The 26,684-nt window shown below is 43.1% G+C and overlaps 2 long non-coding RNA genes across 2 annotated transcripts; both read left to right on the top strand.

Annotated features, from left to right (window-relative positions):
* The first annotated feature begins 940 nt into the window (after positions 1–940).
* On the top strand, positions 941–4,126 carry LOC308579199. The gene is made up of 2 exons (XR_014004366.1): positions 941–1,568; positions 2,056–4,126. It is a non-coding gene; the product is annotated as an uncharacterized lncRNA (long non-coding RNA).
* Positions 4,127–19,764: 15,638 nt separating this feature from the next.
* On the top strand, positions 19,765–22,832 carry LOC308578654. Its single transcript, XR_014004067.1, has 3 exons — positions 19,765–20,083; positions 21,998–22,089; positions 22,726–22,832. It is a non-coding gene; the product is annotated as an uncharacterized lncRNA (long non-coding RNA).
* The last annotated feature ends 3,852 nt before the right edge of the window (positions 22,833–26,684 follow it).

Raw genomic sequence — 26,684 nt, forward strand, 5'->3', positions numbered from 1 at the left:
TAACGCATAACAACATCACCAGATACATTTAAAAAGACTACCCACTAAAAGCGGCCATCCACAAAAGCCATTCTAAAACAAGAATATTCTCCCTCAACCAACAGTCTAAAATAGCTATCAAACCAAGAAGGTATGGTTGCTCAAATGCCTAGGAGAGTAAACATGAGCCTATTTTAGGTCCACTTCTCTCCCTTTATCTCTGTCCCCTTAATCCTATCATTCTATCTTTTAACATTTATCACAGACTACTTTCCTCACTGGGAGCCAGTCTCATTAATCTTGACTGAAAAGTGCAATATAGTTATAATAAATAAATTAGTGCTCTTCTAAAACCTTCCCTACAGTCTCTGATTTCTTCGAAAGAAACATGCATGCACACACATGCACACACACACAGGTTGTCCCCCATCCCCCAAAAAGGAACAACTGCCAAGAGTATGGTATAATGTCTTCTTACAAATCTTGGAGGGCCCAACAAAAATATGCCATATGGGGTTTCGGGAAGCACAGGAATTGGGAAAAATGAACTTGCTTTACTTGCATAGTAAAACAAGTACAACTAAAACCATGCATCCCGCCCCTGATAAATCCACCATTCTCTCCCCCACCCTTTAGTAATTTTTGGATGAAATTTCTTTTTTTCATTGATAGAGAATGGTAAAAAACAAACACACATACACACTGAGAGAATTTTTTTGACACAACACTTAGATAAATACACAAACAGGGTTGTATCCAATGTTAACCCTATTCAGAGTAGACCTGTTGGCATTAATGCACATGACTCCTTTAGGCTTATTAATGTTAATGGGTCTATTCTGCGTTTAATTTATTTGGATATAAAAAATGTTTAGGGGTACTCTCATTTTCCTACTCATATTGAAATACTGCCCCTCAACGAGGCCAAAAAATGTTTAGGGGTATGCATACCCCTGTGTACCCCCAGAAAAAGCACTGGATATAACACATACTCATTGGTCTTCCTAGTTCTATTTGCCTTCTGGATTGATACTTCTGTTTTCTGAGTTCTGTCTTTCATTTCTCCCTTTCTCCCTTGCTCTGGGATTGCTTTCACACTGCGATTTCTGCAAACAAGGGTTTATTGTGGCATCCATGCAACATAAACCTTATCAAAATGCCATTCCATATAATCCAGATGTAATATTTATAGGGGGTGAATTAACATTACAGTTGTTGTTGCTGTTGAATTGGAAGATCTGGATGAAATGGGAAGAGAATGTGGGATGGTATTTGGATGTGGACCACATTGTGCAGATGCTGTGAAAAACCTGCATGCCTGAGCGGCACTGGGTCCATGATAGATTATCATGCTGATGCACCCTGGATTTCATTTGCCCCTAACACCTGTCTTTCTCCCTACAGGCATTTACTTAGCATCTGAAAGCATCTCTCTTCTCCCAAACCTCTCAGTGGCTAACTTGTTGCTTTCTAGGTGTTTTTGGACACCCACTCTCATCAGTCCCAGGGAGGCTGGTCAGGGATGATGGGAGATGATGATGATGATGAACAATTCATATAACCACTTCACTATACTAGTCTCTAAGCCAGTGTTTCCCAACCACTGTTCCGTGGCACACTAGTGTGCCGCGAGATGTTGCCTGGTGTGCCGCGAGATGTTGCCTGGAGGGAGGCGGGCGAGTCGGGCGGCGAGAGGCGGGGCGGCGAGGAGAGGCTGCCCAGCACGGGGCTCTCACCGTCTGCCTGCCTGGCTGCCTGCGAGCTCGGCGGGCAGCGCCTCCGTCCGCAGCGCCCGCCTCGCGGCTCTCATTCCCTGCCCCTGCCAAAGCTCACCCAGCCAAGCCGCGCTCTCCTTCCTGCCTCGCTTTGCTGCCTCCTCCCCCCCACCCCCAAAGCTTGGAGGTTCCCCGGCAAGGGGGAGGGAAAAAAATTGAAACTTACACTTTCGTGCGTCCCTCCCGGCGTGACGCTGCGCGCTGACGTCACGGGGCTGTAATGGTGGTGTGCCTTGAGATTTTTTTCATGAAACAAGTGTGCCTTTGCCCAAAAAAGGTTGGGAAACACTGCTCTAAGCAGTTTACAAAGAGGGAATGCAAATTAAAAAAAAGTTAAAACTATAAATTTAAACATAAATTATAATGCCTGCTGAGTGGATCCCAGATGTTCAGATTCATGGTCCAGCAACATCTGGAGAGCATCACTTTAGCAACACTTGTTTTAACTTCTCATCTCTTCACCTTCTCTTTCCTCCTCCTCCTGATCTCCCTTCCCATCCTAATTTGCATTTCTTTTTAACAAACAAAAAATAGATTATTAAGACAAGCCTGAGAAGAGGCTTTGTTCCATTTCAGATTAACTGTTGTACATTGCTGCACCTCAAGGTCCTGTGTTCATCTCAAGGCCCTTTGAAAAGGTTGCTGGTGGGCCTCGTACTCTGAGGGTTGGTGATGATGGCAGTCAGTTGGCACAGCCATCTGTGGATTATCTCCCCCCAAAGTCAGCCTTCAAAAGTGAGCAAATTAACTGAGATATTCTGTGATTCACATCTCTCTTACAGCCTCTTATTTAAAACAAACCAGGCTGATTAAAGTAACTGCAATTAAAAAAAAAAGAAAAAGAAAGAAGGGGAGAAAGAAGGAAACCAATTGACCTTAAAGTACCTCATCAATCTTCTAGCTTCTCAGTTAATGTGGAAGTGATTACAGACTGGCGATAGTCTCTTGGATATTGTGTGGCAATCTTTTTCTTTCTTGAAGCTGTGAGAAAAGGATGGGAGGTGTCGCTATTACGTTGTACAATTTTGCATTGATTCTACTCTTCAACGAAAACACTATATACTGGGGTCAAATACTAGCCTTCGATGTTTTGGCATGAATCCATGCAAATTGATACTACTTGGGGAAGGGTTGTAGCCCAGTGGTAGAGGAATTGCTTTGCATGCAGAATGTCCTAGGTTCAATCCCTGGCATCTTCAGGTACAGCTAGGAATGTCCCTTTCTTGAAACCTTGGAGAAGCTTCTGCCAGTTAGTGTAGCTGATTCAGTATAAGGCGGGGTGTCCAATCTTTTTTCAAAAAGGGCCAGATTTGATGAAGTGAACATGCATGAGGGCCGACCATTGACCTTTTTTTAGAACTGCAAGGAGGAACTGCCTATGGGGGCCGGATTGAACCGACCGGCGGGCCGGATTAGGCCCCCAAAACGGACTTTGGACATGCCTGGTATAAGGTGACAGTGTGCCTGTGACCTTGTGTCTTTTGGATTAAGGTTGCTTGTCTGAACTGTTTGCAGGCTTGAGGGTGTGGCTGTGTGCTCTTGACGGTGATGCCCTACCTGTGCATTGCCACCTTAGTCTGTGTAAGGCAACTTCCTACATTTTAGTACATATAGCCTGAGTGTTCTGAAACTACTGCTTGAAATGTAGTGTATCTGATAGTAATTAAGTTAATGAGCCCATTTGTAATGTGCCAGTAATACACCACTGAGCTCCTTAATCATTGCCTTATGCTGGGGCTCAATCCTGCCCAGATGTGGAACCTGGGGTCTCTTCTGAAGAAAAGCTTGTATGAGCAGGACAGCCCAAGCAATCTCCACATTGTCAGTGATGCTGAAGAGTGGATGGATCTGGACATCTATGACCTCGGACTGGAGGTCATGACGCCATGTTCTGCTACCCACGGAATGAAGAACTCAAACTTGAATAAAGCTCCCCCCCCCAAAAAAAAACCCCCAATCCCTTTAATACTCAGCTCAGTATGGTACATAGGTAAACCTCAAATGAACAGTAGGTGTGATACATGGCTAAGCAAGCTAAAACAATGATCCAATGGTTGACATACCCCCAGACTCCAGTTATAAAGGTTGGGCATGACTTTAGTGCTGCAAGCAGGACCCATCTTTGGACTTGGCCAGCAAATGGGATAGCTAGTAGTCACTGACAGTCTTATATTTTATGCTTTCTTTTGCTGAATGTGATCGTGTGTTTTGGACACCTGCAAAGGACGTCTCTGGGTCACTATTATATAATGGATTAACAGTGCGATCCTATGCATTTTTCTGCAGAAAGATTTTCAAGAGTGCCTACTCCTTTGTACACATGTTTTTAGGATTGCCGCCTAATTATTCAGTTTTGTTCTTTAACTGTGTTTTTTAGATAGCAGAAACAAGCCTTCTGTGAGCTCACTGTACTTTTTATTCCAAAATTCCTTCTATTATTTTCTTACATTTTACCTGCAGCATTTTGCTTTTGTACAATTCCAGCATTTTTTTAAAAAAAATTAACAATCCTCCTTTCAATCTCTTAGAGCTGTTAATATGCCACTGTCGTTACCACATTTAAATGAATTTACGAATTAAACATGTTGATGTTGAATTAATTATCATAATACTCTGGGAAGCAGTCTAATTAGTATGTGCCATATGCATACAATGAAGTTGATATCTATGCAAAGTAATAAGATAAAATCACTGGCTGTTGTAGATTTGACCTTCTAGATCTGGTTGGACAAACAACCACATACATTTAGAATTCTAGTTGTCACTGCTCATAAGAAGAACTCCACTGGACCAAGTCCAAACCCCATCTAGTCCATCATCCCATTCTGAAAATGGCCAACCAGATGCCTATGGGAAGCCTTCAAGCAGAACCTGAGTGCAACAGCTCTGCTTCACTTGGGATTCCTACCAACTGGTATTCCCAGCAACTGATATTCAGAGGAATACTGCCTCTGACAGTGTAGGTATTGGACCTTTATCTTTCAATAATTTGTCTAATCCCCCTTTAAAGCCAACTTCTGCGAATGAATTCCATAGTGAGGAAGTTCTCCCCTTTGTCTGACCCCAAATACTTCCAATGTTCAGCTTCTATGGATAGTCCTGGGATGAACTTTTGCAGCATGGAACATTTTCTACTTATATAGGTTCTTTGTACGATTTAGAACCCTGGTTTTCCACGGTCCTAAACTGTGTTTGAAGACTATATGAGTAGAGCAGGTTTCCTTCTGTAGACACTTGCCTCCAGCTTGTGGATAGTGTTGAGGACAGTGATTATGGAGGCAAGCCTATCCCCACTCTCCTGCACTTCATGGGGAGTTAGAACACCTACCGTATATAGGACTTTCCTTCCTCAATTGCCTGTCTCTGTGGCTACTGGTATTCCAAATACCAGAAGTCACTTCCTGTTGTAGCTTATTATGTAAGTAATTTTTTTTATCTCCCTTCCCCTCAGCAAGAATTCATGGAGGCTAACAACAATAAATTAAAACCATAAAATAGCAACCATCAATTTAGAACCATACAGTTAAGAAACTTCAACACTTTAAAAGCAGCAGAAGTTACAATAGCAATCAAGACACCGGGCAATACAATGAAAACAGATTTAGCCACTATTTATTTATTTTTTTGTATGTGTGTGCCTCTGCAAACCTTAGGATTCTCCCAAAATTGTAGATAGCTCCCTCTTCTACATGGGTGGTGTTATTTTGGCTATATAGCTGAAACATCACAGATAGAAGGAATAATTCTTGCAAACCCCTTGATGATATGAGATGATTTGAAAGTGAAAAGAGAAACACATAACACCACATTATGAAAATTATTGACATGGCATTTCTGCTCTGTTGAATAACTGCCTAATCTGCACTCTTTGGTAACTTCCCTACAGTGGGAAGGCCTTCACATGGGAAGTCTTGAATTCAGCATTTAATGGGATCAGCAGAGATTTAAGCTCACTTTCCTGAGCCTCTACTTTTTCTTAGGTCCTAGTTATTCCTCTTTTCCTGCATGGAATTTTCTTACCAGCTAAATTCCACACACACCCCCCCCCCAATTATTTTTCAGCTTGGGTTCTTTACAAGGCAGTTATTTGATTTGTTGAGTTATTTATTTTTAAGGATCAAAACCAGGACTGTGGGCAATCCATGCACAAAAGAGAAGAGCAGGCTCTCCTGTGTTAACCGGACGATGGTGCTTCTCTCAATGCATGTAAACAAAGCTTTTTAAAAAAATTCTATAACACTCTGATCTTTCTTCCCATATCTGAGATAAGAACAGGCACTCTGTCCCATAAATGCATAATAAAATGTAATTTCAACTCAAATCTCCATTGCACGCTCTGGGAATTTGGAGCTCAACCCCAAGGGTAAGGCAACCTGATAAGCTCCAGCTCACCAAAATGGTAATGTCCATCATGGCTTGAATCTAATTTGAGAGCTTCTTTGTAGTTCACTTTCCTATGTAAGCAGACCTGAAACGTCAAACCTAATTGAGGCAAAGTATACTATGGACTTTTTATTTTTTTTATAATGCAGCAATGATGAAACAGCCTTTGGTCCTGGAACAATAAATGTTTAATATCACTTTTGTCTTTCTCTCTGAAGAAAACAAGCTACATCAAAAGGCATCGGGAGGCTTGTTACTTGATCAATTATCCTTAAGTGACAACCCCTGAACTCCTTTCAGTGTGTTTATGAACTTGAGGCCAAATGAAACGTGACATGGGAATTCTTCACCATTTTGCTTCAGAAAGTTAGAAGCAATTGGGGTTTGTGTGTCCCAAAACTGGTACCACAGAACCAAGGAGGGGTGTTTTAACTCTCCCCTCCTACACTGCTTTTTTCAATCAACACCTTGCTCCACCCATATGGGACCCTTATGTTTTCCTCCTTCAAGCAAATAGCAGCTGGGGGGTTATTAAATTCCCTGTCTCTTGTCCCATTGCATCCCCAACTGTTATTGTTATATATATTCCGATAATGGATTGCCTTCAGAGAGAGATTTCCTTTTACCAACATTGGCTCCTATAACCCTATTGCCAAGCTAAAGAGCCTATGTGAATTTGAATATTTAACACTATAAAGATAAAGGGTAAAGGGACCCCTGACCATTAGGCCAGCCGTGACCGATTCTGGGGTTGTGGCACTCATCTCGCTTTACTGGCCAAGGGAGCCGGCGTACAGCTCCCGGGTCATGTGGCCAGCATGATTAAGCCGCTTCTGGCGAACCAGAGCAGCGCACAGAAACGCCGTTTACCTTCCCACTGGAGTGGTACTTATTTATCTACTTGCATTTGATGTACTTTCGAACTGCTAGGTTGGCAGGAGCTGGGACCAAGCAACGGGAGCTCACCCCGTCGCGGGGATTTGAACCACCGACTTTCTGATCGGCAAGCCCTAGGCTCTGTGGTTTAACCCACAGCACCACCCACATTCCTTATTTAACACTATTGGAGCTCCTTAAATTTTGACAATGCTTCTTATTTGCTTCAATAAAGGATAATAAGCTGGGTGCCCATATACCTCCGGCCCTTTTTGTGTGTGACCTACTGTGGAAAGTAAGAACTGCATCTGTTGCTCCGCCTACTTTTGCCTCTAGCCCCACCCACCACCAGCATGTGGTAGGCTGCCCAGAAGGAAATGCTGTCCTATTGCTGAAAGCCATTCCCCACCACGCTTAATAGTGCCTAGCCCCTTTGGGCTCCCAAATAAATAGGGTTGCAATCTGTAATTGATTAATTGGCATGATTTAGCAACTGAAGCCTTAATAGCAGATTAACATTTCAATTGCAGATTGAAGTTTGTCCTCTGGTTAATTGACAGGAGAGACAGCAAGGACAAAAGTTTATTTGGAAGCAAATCTTTTTCAGACTTAAAAGGAAACTTTCCTCAAGGGCACCTTCACAATGAGTTTTGGCAAAACTTCTTTACACTGAATTAATTATTTGATCAATTAATCTCTTAAAAGGCAATTAAGAGAAAGTTAATCAATGAAGAGAAAGTTTAAGTCCTACACATTGATGGGTTTGCAACAAGTTGATGGCCCTACATAGAAGTAGTTGTGGCTGCAATCCTGTACTTGTGAGAAGCAATGGAGAAGTGCTTGTGAATAGACACATGGGTGGAATCTAGACACATTAAAAACGTTGTGAAAATGCTTTTTTAAAAAAAATGTTTTGAAAAATGCATTGAATTTGCTGTATCTCACTGTCACCATCTAGTGTCAAAATTGTATATTGCACTTTACAACACATTCAAAACGTTTTATTTGCAGCTGTATATATGGGTCCATATATGATTCTTACTGTCTTTCTTCTTAGGGAACATCCAGATGATAGCTGCATTATGGGAATCACACCCCTAGAACAGTGTTTCCCAAACTTTTTTGGGCAACGGCACACCTGTTTACTGAAAAAAAATCTCGCGGCACACCACCATTAAAGCCCCGCCCCGTGACGTCAGCGCGCAGCGTCACGCCGGGAGGGACGCACGAAAGTGAAAGTTTTTTCCCTCCCCCCTCAGTCCCTCGCTCGGAATTCAGCTCGTTTGGGGCATCGCTCCGGCTGCTCCCTCTCCCGCCACGCAGGAGCGATGCCTCTCTCTGGCTCTCCCTCCGCGCAGGCTGAGGGAGGGAGGGAGGTGCGCGTGTGACCCGTCTCTGCTGGGAGACCAAACCCAGCGAGGCAGAGTCGCGCGGAGGCGCCCAGGCAGCGCTGCCGGCTGCGAGGAGGAGCGCCAGGCAGCAGCAGGAGGCGCGGCCTCTCCTCGCCGCCGCCGCCCCGCCTCTCGCCGCCCGACTCGCCCGCCTCCCTCCAGGCATCTCGCGGCACACCAGCCGATGTCTCACGGCACACTCGTGTGCCGCGGAACACCGGTTGGGAAACACTGCCCTAGAACATGGTCCAGAAATAATTAAGCACCTTTAAATTTTATGGAAGTTGAACTTCTGGCTACAGATCTTCAAAATGAAAACAAAAGGATTTAATAGTAGAATCATAGAATCATAGAGTTGGAAGAGACCACAAGGGCCATCGAGTCCAACCCCCTGCCAAGCAGGAAACACCATCAGAGCACTCCTGACATATGGTTGTCAAGCCTCTGCTTAAAGACCTCCAAAGAAGGAGACTCCACCACACTCCTTGGCAGCAAATTCCACTGTACTAGCATTAGTTGGATTGTGCCCATTTGGTTTACGATCATGGTGCTAGGATAGGCAATTCTGACATTGTGGACATTGTGGGCATATATGCAGTGTTTTTTTTTCCCTGGGGGGGGGATGCAGGGGTATGCATACCCCTAAACATTTTGTGAATCTAAGTTTGGCCTCATTGAGGGGCAGTATTTCAGTATGAGTAGGAAAATGAGAGTACCCCTTAACATTTTTTAAGGGGGGGGGAAGCACTGCACATATGCTACTTTTTGCTCTAGGCTTTTGTCATTCTGGCTAGTGAGGCTGTGGGTTTGGTCATTTAATGGTCTTTCCACAATGCCTTGCCATTATTAAACAAAACTTTTTTTAAAAAAGAAGACTGCTGACCTGGGATAGCATATTCAGCAGGTTTCCAAATTCTCCAGTGCTTGTTTATTTAATAATTATGGAGCGTGATTATGGTAATGAGCTGAGTTCCAATTTACACACATTAGCCATGCATTTTAATGATCTGATTATACAAACTTGAGATACAGTAGATTTAATTTTATATGAAGAAATTTGCTAGCAAGCTGGATTCAAAATGAAATGGGCTGGGGAAGACTGGAGTCGGTGGGGGTGGAATCCAGCAGACGGGTGATATCTGTAGGGAATTAGTGTGGGTTTGTAATGAAATAACTAGATCAGAAGGAAGAAAAAACACCACGACAACTATTATAACACATTCAGATTATCCCCGAGTGCCTAAGTATTGCTGAATGACAGAAAACAATGCCTCCCGTTGGGTAGCAAGTCCTTTAATATCACTAAATATGGCAAAAGATCCCTTGGAGAAACCATTGTGAAGAAAACCTACAAATTACTATTCTCACTTGCTCTGCTTTTTGAGCTGTGAAGTCAACATGTTCCATTATTTATTTATTATTATTTGTATACCGCCCTGCATGTGCAGATCTCAGGGTGCTTCACAGCATAAAAACACAAATTACTTCCGGGTTGGCGCCTCCGGCAAAGGCGGAGCTCCTCCGATTGGGAGGAACTTGCTCCATGAAAAGCAGGGTCTGACCGCCACGGTGAAGGCGGAGACCCATAGAAATCACAGGCGGGAGAAGCCTGTGAACTTGGGATTCGGCTGGCACCCTTTGCGCTCCCCTACTCGCGGGGAAACCCTGTTTTGGGGATCCGGAGCGACGTGGGGTGAGCGGCGCGGTGTTTTGAATCGTCCGCTTCTTTCATGGAGTGAAGCCGCATTGCTGTTGCCGGAGAGCACTGACTTTTTCCTGTGGACAGTTGGATTTTAAACGACTACCCGTGAGTAGAACTGAAAATTGGATCTTGAAACACTTTAATTTGGCGCCGAAGCGGGAAGGCTCTAAACAGGAAGTCCGCCTCCCGTTTTTGTAAATAGATTGAAGCAAAGACGTTACAAGCTAAAGTCTTTGAAAGCTTTTGATAAAGGATTAAATTCCCACCGGACAAAAATATATAACCCCTCTTGGAAGCAGGAGAAGAGGGGGGAAGTTTTAGATCTAGTGTGCCTGCAGAAGAGAGTGAAAATCAAATTGCCACTGCTCTGAACCTGGAAAAGGGCTGCCAGATGACGTTCGAGGAATGTTTATTGACAGAACGGATTTGACAGCTAGCTAAAATGAGAAAGGCACTGTTTCCATTGTCCTCTTCTGCGTTTAAAAATAGAGGAAAAAGTAACCGAAAATTGAAACTATTGTTATTTGCTCGAGTCGTGCTTGAAAGAATTGATACAAACGGAGACTGTTTCCCTCTAGAGGGAGCATGTGAAACTGTTACAGGAGTGCAACAGGGAGATCTCCAGCTGCAAGATAAAGATTCTGAAAACTAGAGTCTGACCTTGGACCATTCAAAATGTTGATAGGAGAAGCTATTGTGACTGTATTATACAAGATAAACTACTCACTAGAACAGCTCCAAAAAAAGACAGATGACACGATCCCTAAAATTGACAACTTGGAACGGAACGTGAATAATTTGAGTCAAAAAGTGAGTGCCAACACAGAAACAATTCCGGAGTTGGTACAGGAACATATCTTGGTTGGACAAATGGTGGAGGAAAAGGAGAAAGCTGATGATGTGAAAATGGTGGAGGAAAAGGAGAAAGCCGATGATGTGAAACCAAAAGTAGTACAAGCGGGATCCTTAATTTCTCAGAAGCAAATTGAGGATTATAAATTGAGGTCTTTCAAGACTGAATCTAGCAAAAGTCAAATTTTGAGGTTAGAATCCTGGTTTGGATTGAAGAAGGAAAGTTGGAAAGAACCCTTTATCCAGGGATTGACTGACTTTTGGGACATGGACTTGGGTTTGGAGGAGCCTGAAGTTTTGGGGGTCACTAGAATTGGAGGAATTCTGAAATACGTTCTGAAACACTCTATGGACTTTATTTTTAACTTTGGAAATTTGGCTGAACTGTCCAGAAGGAACAAAAGTATTGCTAGGCTGGAGTTTTCCCGAGATTGGCTCCTGAGCATCAAAGAATATGAAGAAAACCTGCAGAAGGGACTTGGAAGAGATTTAAGAGCCTCGGATATAAGATTACCAGGTTGATGGACTATATGGAACTGATGGAAAGGACTGGCAGAATCCGAAGCCTGGGAGAGGAGATAGTGGAAGATTACTGGAAAATTTAAAGCGTTTATTTAGAAATATTGTTAAAGTAATGATTGTTAGAAAAATGGTGGAATGATATTTTATGGATTTAGCAGAAATGCTATAAGAAGTTGGGTGTATATAAGTAATTTACCTTTAATGGGAAATAAGGTTAAAGAATATATTATTTATAATATGACAGAAAATAGAGAAAGATGGAAAGGATTTGCTGAAACAAGTACTAGAAGTGGGACACAAAAAGGGAGGTGTGAGGAAGTCGAGGAAACAAGGGAATGAAGGACAGAGTATGGAAAAGGAGGGATGTTTTTAAATTGTTATTGTTTTGCTTTGTTTATGTGTTTAGGGTGGGTTTGTATTGTTTATATATTGTATTGTTTTTGTTTTTCTTTTTTCTTGTTTTCCCCCTCTTTTTTGTCTTTTCTCTCTTTCTTCTACTTTTTTGTAACTTTTAAAAGTAATAAATATTATTTTAAAAAAAGAAAAGAAAAGATAAGAACACAAATTACATTATAAAACAAGCCTGCCTCATGGCCACACTCTGCTACTACCTCTGGTTGTGGAGTGCTCTCTGCCACATACTCTTCCTGCTCACTAAAGCCTGTTACCTCTTCAGTTTCCTAGGCCAGTTGCAAGAGACCAGCAAGTCAAGGAGCAAACCTGAAGAGAGGTAAATTACCTCCTGCTTATTCAGATGACTTGCATTGTTTTTTATCAGTCCCGTTCTTTACTTAATCTGTCTGTTGAGTTTCTTATATGCTTCCATTTTATTTGGAATATGCAACCACCATTTGAGTACAAATAAATTTCTAGTTTTTATGCTGAGGCTAATTAGATTTCCCTGTGTCTGTCTCCTTTTTGTGGCTTGGAGTCTGTCTCTCAAAGCAGTTTTTTTTTAAGTGTAAGGACAGGAACAATCTCTCTCGGTCTGGGAAAACATTGTCTTCTTAGATGCCCTTTTTCATAATTTTAAATGAGGGACAATTTATTTTTCAGAATCCAAGAAAAATTAGGTGGTTCTTAAATTGGGAGCCTAGAAGAAAAGGAGTTTGGACAAGAAAGCAGGCAGAAAGATTACCGTTGTGCTTGGAGCCTTGTATAGACCTTTGAGGCAAGTGATTTGAAAGAGTTCCTTGGAAGAGTGTGGATAACAATGCTACTGAAAAAACCTGAAATAAGAATCCTCTGTGAATACTCTGGCTTCCCCCCCTTTTTTTCACCAGCACACCCAGAAGAAGACTCAAAACAACAGGAATATGGGTAAAAAGTCTATATTTATTAAAGTAAAATAACTTGAGGACGTGCAAATATAAATTAAACCAATGTAACCAAATCAAATATGTTTGGGCATGTGATTGGTAATAGATATTATTATTATTATTATTATTATTATTATTATTATTATTATTATTATTAATTTATTTATACCCTGCCCATCTGGCTGAGTCTCCCCAGCCACTCTGGGTGGCTCCCAATCAAATGTTAAAAACAGTACAGCATTAAATATTAAAAACTTACCTAAACAGGGCTGCCTTCAGATGTCTTTTAAAGTTAGGATAACTGCTTATTTCCTTCACATCTGAAGAGAGGGTGTTCCACAGGGTGGGCGCCACTACCGAGAAGGCCCTCTGTCTGGTTCCCTGTAACCTCACTTCTCGCAATGAGGGAACCGCCAGAAGGCCCTCGGTGCTGGATCTCAGTGTCTGGGCTGAATGATGGGGTTGGAGACTCTCCTTCAGGTATACAGGGAAAGTTTACAGCCACACACTGTGCCCACCAATTTTAGTTTCCTAAAATTCTTCCCTCCCCACTGCATGGACCATGCATGAACTCAACATGCATGAACTCAGCAGGCACACCATGGCCCCTTTGGACAATGTTTATCCTGATGTGCCTGCCAGGGCAGAAAGCACCACAGCACTCTGCAGGCCATGCCTCATAAAGGTGACTAAAGAGTACCCTCAACCAAACACTGCCTCAGATATCAAACCTGTAAATTCTTAAATCCTCTCACCTGTGCAGACTAAATGACAATTAGCCAAATAAAGAACAACGCCCTAGTCAGGTGGACACTACCCAACAGTAGGCCAAAAGGAGAAAACCCAGAGCCACTCAGGACCTTCCAAAAATAATAAATCCTACAAAGCCCTCCCCACACCTGCCAAAAGGGTGACTAACCAAAGGCCCACACTGTAAAAGGTAAGAGGATGGGTGTCAAAGGGAGAAGAGGAGAGTGTGCAGGGAAGGCTTAAACAGTCTGTCTCCACCTCCCCCATTGGGTGAAAATGCTTCATATGACCCTAAAAGTTCATCCCTTTGGTGGAAAACACCTCTTCTCTCCTTCCAGGGAAAGAGGGGTGTGGCAAATTTGCTCCCCCTGTAGAAGGGGACTGGCATTCTCAAACCTGTGGACTCAGACCCATTGCCCAATACTCTGTAAATGGTGCTCTTATGTATTCATTTATTGAGATAATGTATGGACTCTTTCGCTCAAAAAATTACTGAAGGAGTACATGAGGTCATTTTTGGGTAACAAACAACAAAACAAAACTGGGCTCCCATAATTATTTTATTCAAATTTTCAAATAAAATTGAATTTGTGTGACATTTAATTTTATTTTACTTGTACATATTTTTGGAAGCACTTACACTCTTCCCCTCCCAAGATCTTAACATGCCTCCTGGTGGGGGCATAAGATGGTTTTAGACCATCTGCCACCCTCTAGAAATATCATATGCTTGTCCAATAAATGTGCTTCGTAAAGACTAAAGAGGACAAGATGAGTGCCGCTGTTCTGGAGCATCACTTACTGACAGGTGGTGGCCCTGAAGAAGAGAGAAGCAGCTGAAGACATACAGTGTATGGGAGCTACACATAATCCTCCTGTTGTGAGTGACAGCTGGCACATCTCAGTGTATCTGCACCCTTGAACATGTAGCTGAGGGTCAGCTAGGGACGGGAAATAAATAAGGTTCCCATCTTGACATGAAAAACATGTCAGCCAAAACACAGTGGCATAGTTAAGCTGCTGAGGCTGCAGACGTTGTGGCAAGACAGGCTCCTGTGGCTTTCACAGGATTCAAGAATTTGGGGAAAATTTGGAAGGATTTGGCACTAAAGGGTCTTTTCACCAAAATCTGCTTTTGCTTTGGAGACTTCCATTGTGCCTCTGGAGTCAAGGCAAGATGACCACCCCATTGTGCAGAATGTGTTCTGTGTTATCTGGGACAGGGGCTGGGGCAGGGAAGGGAAATGGATCATGTCTAAAGTAGGTAGGAATTGGTAATGCATACTGTTCTGCCAGCAAGCAAGTACATCCACAAGCAGTCCCCTTGGATGTACAGAATAGAACAAGTTGCTGCCTTTTCATGACACCTCAAATCATCTGCTGGAGATGGCTGCCTTACTCTGCCAAATACCAGGGCCGGCCCTGCTCAGAAACCAGGCAGAGGGTGCTGCACCACTGCCAGCTCCTTGTGCTCTTGCTCCCACCTGCTCAGGCCCTGCCAAAGCATGTGGGTTGCCTCCCCGCCCCCCGCTTCCCCATGTTTCTTGTGCTAGAAACTTAAATGCTCTTTGCTGCTACCCTCATCTCATGGCTGTGCTTTCATCCATCTTGCTACATGCTCTCCACTTCTCTGAGCTCTCAGGCATTTCAGGGGCAGTAAGCACTGTGTGGTTTAGTTTCCTTCAAATCTCTTCATAATATTTGCTTTTATTCTACAACTATAAAAGCAGAGGGCAAATGGTGGCAACAAAGCACATCTACAAGCAGTGGATACATTGCCCCTGGTTTGGGGAACAATTTTCAGCTTGAGGGCCACATTCCTTCATAGGCAATCTTTTGGGGGCCACATGCCAGTGTTGGCTGGTGCTAGAGGTAAAAGTGGCTGGGCAGCAATGAATGTGAATTTTACTTTTTCACAATACACCTGTTCCTATAAACACTGGCACACTTTTTTATTCTCTGTGCAGGCAAAGAGGAAGCATTATCAGAGTTCAATGACACATCCCAGCCTCATGAAAACATTCAAGGGGGTGTATAAAACAGGGGGAGCAGTGTGTCTGGGGATGGAGTACAGCCTAGGAAAAGTCCAAAGAGCCAGATTCAGTCCTGGGGATTGAGGTTCCCAACCCACCTGCACTTAGAAGATGACTCTATCAAGACACTCTTCAGGGCTAAAAGATACAAGAAACACATTTCTGCACTAATCAATGGAGCAAGGTTATTTATGACTCTTAAAAAGCTTTGCAAGGTACCTAAAGGAATCAGGTCTCACACTGTGGCCCGCTGGCAGAGTTCCAGCGCTGGTGATTTACAAAGTTTACATTCTTGATCAATTTATACTGGTTAGTAGTAAAACGTTTCTGTGATCTCTTTTCATAAACAGCTTGGCATAAATCACAATGCATTTATTATTGTTTGGTTTTTTTATTTTTTTGAAAGCTTTGGAAATATACTAGTGACATCCAGCTCTTTGGTATCTTAAAAGCACACATGCCTTTTCCCCTGATACGAGATTGAAAGACTCACAGCCTTGCCTTCAACAGCATTCACCAAAGGGGAGGTAGGGGTTCCTTTTTTTTTTAATGGGTATTGCTTTTTATGTCAACAGAAAATGGATTCCCCTCCTCTCCTTTATCCTTCTTTCCAAGGACTTGTAGGAAGAGATAAAAATGTTTGGAAGTGAGAACTTGTCATTGAGGGAGTCTCCCTAGAACAGGCTTTCCGCATTAATAATGGAGCCAATTGAAAGGACATTGCTCAGGCTGAGAGCTCTACCCCACAGAATTGATAGTGCCTTTCTCTCCCTGATGAACTGCGATGTCTGCTTTGAGACTTCAGTAGTGGGGGTGGGGTGGGGTGGGGGCTTCACCTCACAGCCCCAAAGGAACCCCACAATCAGTCTTGCTTTCTCTTATTCATTTTTTATTTATTATTACATTTATCTCCCACCTTACCTCCTGAGAGAAAGCACACTTGTTTCTCTCCCTCCCCATTTTATCCTTGCAACAATCCTGTGAGGTAGGTCAGGCTAAGAGGCTGTGGCTGGCCCTGACGCACAGCGTAAATTAATAATGCAGAGTTTTAAAGAATAAAATCTTTACTGAGTTAAAATAAACTTCTTCATAAACAACATGGTTCCAAACAGTTTGACAAAGATTACATACTGACTGACAACTGAAGCAGACAAACTCTCACATCTTACAGAGAGCACAAAGTGAAACTGGCTACTAAGTCACATGTCAGAATGACTCAACGGTTAGCAGTTAGGCCTGAATAACTTTAGTAGGCCCAAATGATTGTTCAGTCCCAGCACTTCCCAGCCTGCTTTGCTGCTTCTGCTCTCATGTGTCTTTGTCACATGACAGGCCCATGGTCATGGCTGAGTGGGGACTTGAACCCTGGTCTCCACTGGCTCTAATCTAATCACCCTAGCCACTATACAACACTAGCTTTCTTGCTTAGAAGATGGAAGCAAACAGTCATGGCTGCTGTGATTCAGAAGCAGGGGCAGCCAATGTGGCAGCAAGGTACAGTGGTACCTCAGGTTAAGTACTTAATTCATTCCGGAGGTCCGTACTTAACCTGAAACTGTTCTTAACCTGAAGCTAATGAGGCCTCCTGCTGCCGCCACGCCACCGGAGCATGATTTCTGTTCTCATCCTGAAGCAAAGTTCTTAACCCGAGGTACTATTTCTGGGTTAGCGGAGTCTGTAACCTGAAGCGTATGTAACCTGAAGCGTATGTAACCTGAGGTACCACTGTACATGCCATTACTGTTCCCAGCAGTTCTGCTGCAACTCAACATTAGCTAGACTTAGTAGAACTGTTAAAGAGTGAGGTGGGCAGATGATAAGCCAACCCAGTAGTTTTTAAAACAGAAGGGTGAGATATCACTTGTTGAAAATAAAAAAAAGAATATACATGAACGAATGGGGGATGAAACAGATAAAAGAAACTGCATGTGTAAGGGTCAGTATTTCCTTCTCCCTGGTCTTGATCATTAGCTGAGGCTGAGATTGAGGAAGATGAGCTGGCTGAGTGCATGGCTGTTAAACTGCCAGCTGAGAAACTGAACTGGGTTCCTGACACTGAACTTGAGCCTGAGGGTCACGAATCTGTGATTCCGCTGCCAGGACCAGGGCTGGATTTAGATGAAGAGAGGCCCTAGGCTGCTCCACTTGTGAGGCCCCTCCCAATCCCCCATGCTCACGACTAGAAGAAAATGGAAGAGTGTTATAAACAAAATTGAGTGATGCCAAGGATGATGACGGGTATTTAAAATTATGCAATTCTCAATTTCTCTTCTAAAGGACATAAGATGTTATTGTTAAATACTATGGTGATTTTTTAAAAAATGCATAAAATTAACACCGAAAAACTTTTGCAATAAATGAACTTTGTAAACCTTTTATGGAATAAGCATCAATTTTTAGGAAAATGAAGTTGTAATGTTAAAAACACACACCTTGAGTTTACAAATTATATTGCCTGGGAAGCGTAAAAGTGTGACAGTGTGGCACTTTTAGAATCTACTTTATGTTGTCATTAAAAAGTCAGTTTTAAAATACATATTAAGAAGTAAACTACAACCATCAAATATAGTAAGGCTATAATTTTTTTCCCTAGCCTTCCTCATAGCAAAATAATCCAAAACTTCATCAAAATAAGTTTGTCACTTTCAGTGTACAGACTGCTCAGTGCGAACAACCTCTCTTGAGACATTGTGTCCTTTAATTCATTTTTAATTCTTTTGAGTCTTGAAAAACTCCTCTCCCAAGAAGTTAGTGACCATAAGGCTAAGAAATAGCTGCAAGGTTACTTCCACATTAGGAAAGGCCATATGAATTTTGTCCTTGTATATAATTTGATAATTTGTACAGGTGAAAGTACAAAAGTTTATCAAGAAGTTTGAGGTCAATATCTTCTGGGTATGCTTCCACCAACTGTTCAACACCTTGCTTAATTTCTTGCTTAGATGCTGTCAAATTAGCAAAAATGGCAAACAATTGTGCAACATCACTGTATACAGTACTTCTTTTTAAAATGGCTTCAAGTGCATCCAGTATAGGAATAAAGGATTTTATCCTAAACCTATCTCTTGAAGAAAATGCATCTCAGGCATCAGGTGCACTTCTGTCATTTCTTTGCCGTTCCCTCACTCTTCGTCTCCTTGTTTTGTAGTTAACATTTGGCAAGGTGGTTTTTGCTTGTTTCTCAAGCTCATCAAAATCATCTTTAATTTTCCTTTAAAAAAATCCAGAGGTGAACTGTACAAATTTGCACAAGAACTCAATAACAGGTCTGATTTTTGAAGGGCTTTGCTGACCTTGTGAAAATGATCTAGCACACGGGTCCAAAAATGCAGCATAAACACAGATTTCAGTTCTTCCATTTTCTGCAAAAGATGGTTAGTTTGGAGCTTAGTCTCCTCCTTCCCATTAACATCAGAGTCAGGATGAGGTCCAGTTACCAACCTGCAGCCTTGTCTTCTGCATTCTACAGGTAGTTCTGGATCCCTCCGTGAATCCCTTCCCACTGCTGCCTTCCCTGATCCCCAAGGCCTCTCTTTGCCTGTGGGCAATCTGCAGGGCATGCTGCAGGCACCAACAGGGCTCTGTGAAGTGTGAAAGATAGACTTCTCTGCCTGGGAGGGGTGAGGTCAGTTCCAGTCACATGTGCCTGCCTTGCTCTGTTCAAGCCAAGGAGGAGGGAAGGAATGGAAGAGACTTGGGAGAGCTTGCTTGCCTAGTCTATCTGCCCAATGCGGCTCCCCACTCACACTCTCCCACAGATTAAAGTGTAGCACGTACCACTACTGACCTGATCCTTGAGCTGAGGAAGGCTGTACAACTGGTTGTTGACTCTAGGCCTGCTGGCTCTGGATTCTGAGATGGAAAATTCTGGGGTGTGGGGATACTCAACAGCCCAGCACATCAGGGCAAAAGTCCCTGCAGGTCTCTGCAGTTAGCAGAAGAAGGAAGTTCCAGCCAAATACAGGAGCAAAACAGTGGTCAGTAGACCACAATCCTTATTGTTGCGCAACAGAGTAAGAACCTCGAACATGGGTTACAAGCTCTTTGAAGACCTTCCCTCCAGAACTATCATTGATACATCGCTGATACATCATCATCATGTCACAAGGAGGGAGGGGAGTCATGAGGTTTTCCAAGTTCATCAACTTGCCCTCCTTATCAGATCAAGTTCCTAACACCTTAAGTACCCGCCACCTAAAGAACAACAAAACTATCTATGCATATCTTTGCCTTCTGGCCTTCCTGAGGATGGGCTGTGGGAATACGTGGCCTCAGGAAACCCATCAACGGATGTTCATTGTTCCCCTCAAGGGAGGGGTGCTCTGTACTTGACTGTATATCCCAAAGATTATGGAGGAGGGTGGTATCCAAGTTGAGTATGTGACCTCTCGCTTAGAGGATTATGGAGGAAGGCGATGTCCAAGTCCGCCTTTCCTTTTGAAGCAAATGTCATTGAAATGGGAGAATTGGTTATGACATTGATTTTATGTGATTTTCAGAGGTTAGTAGTCCATCAGCATGGTCAGGTACAAGGGGATACAATTTTGACACTTTTTTGCAACAATGCAACAAGTTTTGCCAATAGAAACCAGAAGCGATACAATTTGCGAGCTTTCTCCATTAACAGTGCAAAGGCTCATTGTCCCAAGGTTTTGAGGGAGGAGAGGTGTTGAGAGGTGACAAAAATGATTTCCAGTAAGTGCCCCCCCTTTATTTCCCCCTTTATTTCCATTACAAGTCCTTGAGTCTGTACTCTGATTAGTGAAACCAGGGACCTAGAAGTGGCAGCCCTTGTCAGCCCAACCCCTGCACAGTCTCATCAGGGCTGGCCTTAAGGCAATTGGAGCAACTGGGCCAAATTGGGTCCCGCAGGCCACTCCTAAGGGACCCCCCACACCAGGGCAATCTAGATGGATTGTATTTATATCTCTAAGATTCCAAGTTGGGCCCCCAGAGCTTCAAATTGGGCCCCATTGGCTAGCCCTGAGTCTCATAGTTGTTGGGCCTGAGTTGCCGTGCCCTCTCATGAAGTCTTGGGTTTGCAATTTTGGGAGAGGGGAGACAGCAGTGCTGGGGAGTGGGCGGGCTGGCGAGGCCCCCTAAATTTAGAGGCCCTAGGCTTCAGCCTACTTAGCCTATACATAAATCTGGCCCTGGCCAGGACCCTAATGAATGCCTTCCCCCAAGCCAGATTCACTTGAGGAGTCAAACACAGTGCTTACCCAATGCCATAGGCATAAAATGAGACAGAAATTCACAGAGGGATGGATAATCACTTGTCTTTAGGCTATGAGCCTAGAATGGGTAGGACTAAGGCCACTGCCCAGCCTTTGTTGGAGCAAGTTGTTCATCTCTCTGGAGTGCTATGGAACTCTCCACAGTGCTGACTTGCCCCACAAGCTTCTTAGCAAGCTCAGCATAGGACATCAGCAGAGGACTACATTATTTGCTTATTTATTTAGTACTTGACTGAAGTATTTGGCTTGAGCATTTTCGATGGTGTTGTGACATTTGAATATGGTGACTGAATAATGGCTGTATGGTGTGTGTGTGTTGATTTCATAAATTTTTGACCTTTAAGGATCTGAGGTTCTCTTAAGGGGGTGGAGCTTGGAGTGGGTAGTGTGAAGACAGCTCCATATAAGCCCTCAGTCTGCTCCCAACCTTTGTTGGAATCAGCTGCTCACTTGGAGCTATCCATATTCCAGCAACCTTTGACCAATTTTGAACCGAAACATGCCAGCCTAAGGCCTTGTTGGTCAGATCCAAAGATGACAATCACACTGACTGGCAGCATCTCTTGCAAGCATGGTAGCATAGGGTCATGGAACTAAAGGCACTTTTGTTTCCTGTAATTCTCCAAGACTAACACAGCAGGCAAAGGCAGCTGTGGAGTCAGCCTGTAAAGTCAATATGCATGTGAACCAGCTTTGTAAAGTGTTCTGATCTTCTGCTGTATAGCCTATACTGGAGCTGAACCAAAGGACAAATAAAATGCAGAGGCAAAAGCCCTATTAACTTCAACAGAGGGCAAAAAAATTGGGAACAATGAATCTCACTGTGCTGCTGGACTTCCCATGCTGCTGTTAGTTCAATGAAGCCCCAATTATTATGGTGGGAGGTCAGACCCCTTGTACCCTTGTTCTGTCAGAGAGAATCATCTAAATTTAGCAAATATCTGGATGGTGTCTTCCCAGGAGCTCTAAGGTCATTTTTCCTGTCATATCAGTTCTTTATTCAGCAAAGATCTGCCAACATTTTTGGGAAATAATGAGTGCTGAGCCAAAGTATTATCCCATTCATTTTCAGCAATTTTGGGGTGAATTGAAAAGAGCAGTTGAACGATGGTATTATTATGATTGGGGGTGAGGTTGAAATCTATTAATTGCTCCAAACATTCTCACCCCAAATTTAGAACTCTCTCAGTACCTTCATTTTCTGAGGATCTAAGAATATTAATGAAGTGGTTGTGTTAATGTCTACATTTCAACTGGTAGACGACTCAAAGTGAGTATGATTGAATGCATATGAGAGACCATTATAGGAATTACTCACATCAGTGATCTGTGTACAATACAATACACAATGCTGGTCAGTGGATAGGGGCTTGTTCTGTGTAGACCCAAAGGATCAACTGCTGTATTTGCTTTATATTTTGTGGTAGGGGTTGTAATCCAGGCACAGATCAGACTCAGATTTGCTTAGCTTCAGCCAGACTGATATATCATGGGCTTCAGACTGTGCCCTGAAGATACAATCACATCAATATTTTCTTTTCTTTATGCAGTGTTTCCTCAAAAAGCAATGCAGACCAGTAATATAAGGAAACGGAAAGTCACAAATGAACCAGAGGGAGCTGAAAGATGTCACAAATTTGGCATGCACAACAGAATTTGCAAAAATGAATACCACACGAAACAAGCAGTGTTTCCTAATGGGGTTCACAGTGGATTTGTATGATTTATGAGCCAAAGTGAGGTGCTTATAATAGGTGAAGTAGGACCTGTTTGAGGAGCTCCAAATTGAAGGGGAGAACCTAAGTGCATTTTGTGGTGGCTCAGTGACTGGGGTTTTTCCTTTAAAAGTGCTGCATACAAGTGTCTGCTAAAAGGAAAACTAATGTCTCTAAGCTTGCCTTTATAGGGCAAATGTAAGGATGTGATGAACAGGGAAGGGAGACCAAACACCAAGGTGGAAATACGGGAAGCTCTTTTATGATTGACATGTCAAACTTGTAATCAGAGGGGGTGATTTCACTCGGACCCTCCAATCCAAATGCTTTGTGGGAGGGATATTGAAGTAAATATATAGTCTTGATCTCATGTGTTTATTGCTGTTTTGAAAATTCTCTATTATTATTTTCTTCTTTATGCCTATATGTGCTCGTGGCGCTCTCTCTCTCTCTCTCTCTCTCTCTCTCTCTCTCTCACACACACACACACACCTGCAAATTCCATGACATTTTGCAAAAAAAAAAAAAGGCTACAAAAGAAACCAAACTTCAAAGGTTCCTAGCACAAAAATCCCTGCACTTATTTTTCTGTACTTTGGCAGGCTTTATTCACTCTAAAGAGGCAAATTATACCCACTTCTACAAAAAAAGAATGAAAGTTATAGCTTCTTTTATTATTACAGTGGTACCTCGGGTTACAGATGCTTCAGGTTACAGACTCTGCTAACCCAGAAATAGTACCTCGATCAGACGAGATCGGGCGTGTTCAGGGTAGTATGGCCGTAGAATAGGTACTATTTCTGCTAACCCAGAAATAGTACCTCGGAGGGGCCACTAGGGGCGCATCGGAAGATGGCTCACAATAACATCTCTCCGACCCACACGAGGTAATTAGGAGGCTGTGATGGGAGTAAATAGCCTCCCTACCCTCCAAGGTTGGGGGGGGGGCTGCCCTTGCCTGCTGTGCCCTATACCACCCCCCGAATTTGTGGGGATGGGGGCACTAGGCAGAATGCCCTCCTGTGGGATCTCGGCGCTCCTGGACGCTGTCTCTGATCCGCACCACTAGCTGCAAGAACTTCAAAAGAAGCAATTAGGAGGAAGCGAATGCACATATTTCAAGGAAGGAGGGGGAGTAAAGACTGCTAACTGAAGAGATCTCTGATAAACATGACGAGTCGGAAGAACAAGTATAAATCATGAGAAGATACGCCAAGACTCGGTATGGCAAAGGGACTGATGGGGGAGGGGGAAAAAACTTTCCTTTCTTTCCTCTATGTGATTAAACAAGAATCCCCCCCCTCACAAGTCAGAAAGGTCGTTTTAATGACTTAAGCTGTGGATTTAAGACTGTGTGGAGATAAATTTTCTAACCAAAGCATGTTTTAAGAAGACCGTGGAATGTATAAGAGCTTTGGAATGACACAGTTAAAAATACCGTCGCCATGTTGGCAAGCTCTGACAGAGGACTTGAGTCTGGGAGGAGGGATAGAGCTGCTTTTGTATTGTGTGTGAGACTCCTCGGAGGGACTTAAGAACGACAGTTTGCGAGATAAATGATGGAAAGAGCGATGTTATTTATGAAAGCGATGATATATGGAAACCATCTTGATATGAGAATTGGACAAACGGAAAAATTCACACAGGATTACAATTGGGGTTTATCTGCTTAAGGAGATTATCAGAAGAGATCATAAAGAAAAAAAGAAAAAATATATGAACAAGATAAGATGTGGAAACAGCAAGATAAGACTGGATAGAATTATGAACTTTATTTGGACTGATTTGGATATTAACGCAGCAGCAAGAAGACGATTAGAATCCCCCTTCGGAACTTGAAATTCGGCTTTGTAATTCGGAATTTATGTGATGTGATTTGATTTGATTGGTCGGTTAATAAAAATTATTTTAAAAAAACCACAACAGAAATAGTACCTCGGGTTAAGAACTTTGCTTCAGGATGAGAACAGAAATCGTGTGGTGGTGGCGCAGCGGCAGCGGGAGGCCCCATTAGCTAAAGTGGTACCTCAGGTTAAGAACAGTTTCAGGTTAAGAACGGACCTCTGGAACAAATTAAGTTCTTAACCCGAGGTACTACTGTATTTCCCATTAGCAAATGCAGGGAAGGAAACCTGTAGCACACCCTGCAAAGTCGACCTGGACTCCGACTGAATCAGGCAGCCTCCAGAGTGCTTTAAACTGAGGTGGGCTGTTTTTGGAACCGCTGAATCCTGAAGCACTGAATTAAGGTCCGAACTTAAATCTTGTGGTCAGTGCACACCCCTAATTCCCAACTGCATCACTTCTGCTTTGGAATCAAATCAAAACAACTTGGAACTTGAACAATTCAAATGAGGAGAATTTCAGAACTATCCCTTTCTGGTGTGGCACATTCCTCGGATCAGTATCACTTTCATAGTTTTTGGTTTTGTTTCAGGTATAGGAGCCAACTCTTAGGGGCTGAGGGTTCTTTGCCCCCCCCAATAAAATATTTGAGGGGACCAGGGCTCCCCGAAAGTTGATGGGCATTGCCTTTCAAATGGTGTTCGTGCACCACATCAAATGATCGATTATGAGGAGCAGGGCTTACCTGACACCCCCCCATTTTATTCAAGTTGGCTGCCACTGCTGCTGTTGCTCAGAAGGTTAAATAGAAAAAGAGAGAGTAAGAGAGGGGTTCTTTCATTTTTTTAAAAAAGGGTGCTGTCTGATTCTTTGTCAGGACTAAGATCACCTTTGGTCAGGCAGATAAATTCGTTTCATCATTCCACTCATTTTTGTGATAGACCTCTAGGATCAGAGGTTCTGTGAGGGAATAGCCCAGTTTCCCCCTCCGATCAAACGAACAGCCCTGTGTGTTCCCCAGCCAAGATGCTAATGAATTTCAAGCTGCACTGCTCAGTTTTTAATTTGCTCATGTGAGTGACCCTCCTTGCACTTTTCTCTACTACTCCATTCTGCCTCTTTGCTAGATGAAGTCAAAGTCTAACCTGACAAACTCAACAGAAGTTTTAATTAGACATCTAATCAGTGGCTGCACAAACAGCTTAAAAGGTTGAAAAATGCATACATTATGACTAACATTGAAATATAGGATATTCTGTGCATAAATATTGCTTGTGATTAATTGGAGAACGGTAAAAGTAATGTGGCACTACACATACACACACTCACACTCACACAGTTATAGAACTTACTTGCAAAAAGTATACGGAAAGAAGATTTATGGGCTACAGGGATCCTGGAGGCAGGGTGCATGGGTCATGCCATTAAAAGGTTTAGCCACTTGGTGTCACCAAGCTTAGTTTTCTGTGTCTATCCTGCCTGCTCTTCCTTAAAGGAGACAGTAAAGTTCTTGTCCAGCTTCACAACTAGTTTAGATTGTCAGTATCTATAAGTCATGTACAGGGAACCTCCTGTTGAGCTCCAACTCCTACCACCCCTTGCTATTGACCCAGCTGACTGGGACTGATGGGAGTTCAACAACAGCTGGGGAGCCACAGCTCCTAAGTCTCCCATGCGCTCCTGTCCACGGAAGCTAGGCCACCTATTTTTATTTTATGAATCCCAGTGTGTACGGAGTCCACAGGGGAATGGAAGCCAGTCCCTACACTTCAGTCTTATGCACACTGCCCTGGTAGCAAATACCTCTGAAATCTGTAGTAGCAGATCCAACCCTAGAGTGAACATGCATGGAATTAACCAGCTCGTCTCACTGCCTTTCTTCCTTTACACTACCCACACCCTCAGAACTGGTCCTGACATGCAGCAGGTGAAATTATCCTAGGTGTCACCATGAATAGGAGGGCAATGGATGAAGACAGGTATTGATGTCTGAATAGTGTAGCAAGAGTCCTTTCCCTTGACCCTATTAGGGTGATGGGTGGTGCCACGTGAGATTAGGGTGACCATACACCATACTTTGCAGAGGACAAAGACACATTCTGTTTCAGGGGTGAGGAACCCCAGGCCTGAGGGTTGGATGTGGCCCTCCAAACCACTCTCCAGCCAGCCAACCCTTGGGAGTTTTCCTAGGCCACACTTCTTTCTTTTGAATTCTGCAAATCTCCAAATTTTTCAGTGCAGTTCTCCAACTAAATAATGTGTGCAAAAAACACGTGCTGGACTAAAACGGGCACTTAAATGCATA

Source organism: Podarcis bocagei, assembly GCF_964188305.1.
Source record: "Podarcis bocagei genome assembly, chromosome: Z".
NCBI lineage: Eukaryota > Metazoa > Chordata > Lepidosauria > Squamata > Lacertidae > Podarcis > Podarcis bocagei.